Genomic DNA, 2,955 nt, shown 5'->3' with positions numbered 1-2,955 from the left:
ACCCTGACTTTCCCGATCACGTGTACAAGCTAAGTAAAGCGCTGTATGGACTACATCAGGCACCTCGAGCCTGGTACTCAACGTTATCCGACTACTTGCTTGAGAATGAGTTTGAAAGAGGTAAGATTGATAGCACATTGTTCTTCAAGAGAAAAGGGAACGACTTTCTATTGGTGCAAGTCTACGTGGACGACATTATCTTTGCTGCATCAAAGGTCGCCATGTGTCAGGAGTTTGAGGCCGTCATGAAGAAGAGATTTGAAATGAGTGCTATGGGTTAACTAACTTTCTTTTTAGGACTGCAGGTTGATCAGAAGAAAGATGGTATGTTCATTCATCAGACGAAGTATGTCCATGATGTTCTCAAACGTTTCAAGATGGAGGACAGCACTCCATACGATACTCCAGTCTGCGTCAACCACAAATTGGGTGCTGATTCAGACAACGATGCAGACGTGGACCCAACCCAATATCGGGCTATAATAGGTTCTTTAATGTACTTAACTGCTTCTAGGCCTGATATAATGTTTGCTGTTTGTCTTTGTGCTCGCTTTCAGGCAAACCCAAAGGAATCTCACTTGAAGGGAGCGAAGAGGATTCTACGGTATCTCAAAGGCAAGCCTAAGCTGGGGTTGTGGTACACGAGAGGAGGAGACTTGGATTTGGTAGCCTACACAGATTCTGATTATGGAGGGTGCAATCAGAGTCGGAAGTCTACAACTGGTGGATGTCAGTTTCTTGGTGGCAGACTAGTGTCCTGGCAATGCAAGAAGCAGACCTCAGTCGCAATTTCAACCTGTGAAGCAGAATACATGGCAGCATCCAACTGCTGCTCCCAGGTTCTTTGGATTCAACAACAGTTGCGCGATTATGGTCTGAATTTTACTCTTACTCCTATTTGCATTGATAACACTGCTGCTATCTCAGTAACTAACAATCCCGTTAAGCACAGTAAAACTAAACACATTGACATACGTCATCATTTTATACGGGATTGTGCTGAGAAGAAACTGATTGAGCTCGAAAAGGTTGATACGCTAGATAATTTCGCTGACTTGTTTACGAAAGCGTTTGACAAAACTAGATTTCAAAACCTTGTTGAGCTGAATGGGATGATCAATCCCGAGTAACCATGCTTTATGTTATTGTTTAAAAAAAAAAAAAACGTAACTATCGCTTAAAGTATGTCGGTTGCCTCAGTTTGAAGGACATGTCTTCGGATATGTTTGGTCCTCATTTCTACTTGTAGAATATGAGGATAGCCATTAACCAGATGACTGAAAGTGACCGGGGCGGTTTATGATGTGTTTTTATTCTTTCGCTGAAAATTAGTCGATCATATTTAGTTAGAAGGACACATACTTGTATGTTGGATCTTCGGGATAGCCGTTTACCTGAAAACTTCAATTTGATCGGGGCGATTGAAGTTAAAAATTTTTATGGGAGATGAAATTATTTTTCAAGTCTACTACTTCGTAAGAAGTACCTTTACTATGTTTAACAGAAAATTGATCCAACCTTGGAAAGTGATAGATATACTGATTCCGTGTTCTTAACTAGTGAAGTTATTAGGCCTAAAAGACTTTAGAACAGTCATTGTATGTCATGGTAGCTTTTTATGGTGCGTAAAAGTAGAAGTGATACTAACTAAATCTACTCGATTTTATGTGGAAACTTCTTATGAGTTGTGCATGTCTCCATATATATCTTTCCGAATGATAGGCAGAAAAGTGATTACCCAGTCATACACGAGCCCGTGAGTGTTCTGATTCCCGTGAAGATAGCGTGTCAAGAAACTGCAGTGATCCAGATTCGGGACTTGCAGTAGTTTATCTGAAGTTATGTAAATACTTAAAAAAAAATTGAGACATTCTAGAGTTCATAATATTTATACTTCTCAATCAAGGTGTAAGAAAGAGAACGGGAAGCAAAATCTAAAGATCGAAGAGTACTTACTATTCAGACACTACGGGTCGAGGTCAACTCGGGGTGACTTGGGGAAAGCCAAATACGCTTTGAGAATAGATAGGAGGTATCATAATCTCTGAGTTGTTGCCCATTTAAAATTTTGAGCTTAATTGAACCTAACCCGTATCACAGAAACGATGAAAACCATTCTAAGTTATTTACCTACTTACAACCTGTTTCTTTATGTCATAATACAGCTAAACACGGATCTGTGTGACAGTCACGTAATTAGTATGATTCCTGTTCGGATCTTTTCTAAAACATGGTAGTCCCTGTCGAGACTGAAATTTGATCCTGTATACTTTAAATTTTTCAAATTTTTCTACTTTTGTAGTTGTATGATTTTATACCTGGTTACTTGGTCTTGATCGTATCATTTAACGCTTTACAGGATGTTTTAAAACTTAATTGCAAATTGTTCAAATTATAGGGGTTTGTTTTGAAAATTTTCATATATAGGCGAACTTCTCCATAACTTCGCCTGCAATAGGCGAAGTTATCCTTAACTTCGCCTGTATAATCTCTGACCCTATATAAAGAAGTTTTTAGGTCAAACAGTATCATTATTTCAAAAACCAGCGAACTTAACTTTCTTGTCAATAGGCAAACTTATCGTTACTCTAACCGGTCATATTTCATCGATCAATCTGTGTTCTCTTTTCAGATTCTAATCCGATTAAAGGTGTGTAGGGTTCTAATATCAATGTTTTTGAGGTTAATCATCGGTCGTTTCGACTCGATTATCGACCTCGTCTTTCGAAACCTTAAACACCCGATTTCAAACTTGTTATTACGTGTTCGTAATATACCTGAACGTCTAAAACTTCATAAAATCATGTGTTACGGAGTCCTCGATCTCCAATTTCATCATCTACACGTCGTTCGATAATCCTAACTGTTGCCGATTCGAATTCAGCGAAGTTACAGTTTAGGCGAAGTTATCCGTAACTTCGCCTGAGGTTTAACTTCGCCTGATTATAGATTTTG

This window comes from Bidens hawaiensis, unplaced genomic scaffold (assembly GCF_021521415.1).
Source record: "Bidens hawaiensis isolate Kalapana, Puna unplaced genomic scaffold, B.hawaiensis_p1.1 tig00036184_1, whole genome shotgun sequence".
In the NCBI taxonomy this organism is placed as follows: Eukaryota; Viridiplantae; Streptophyta; class Magnoliopsida; order Asterales; family Asteraceae; genus Bidens; species Bidens hawaiensis.
The sequence above is the reverse complement of the archived record's forward strand: the minus strand, read 5'-3'. Positions refer to the sequence as shown.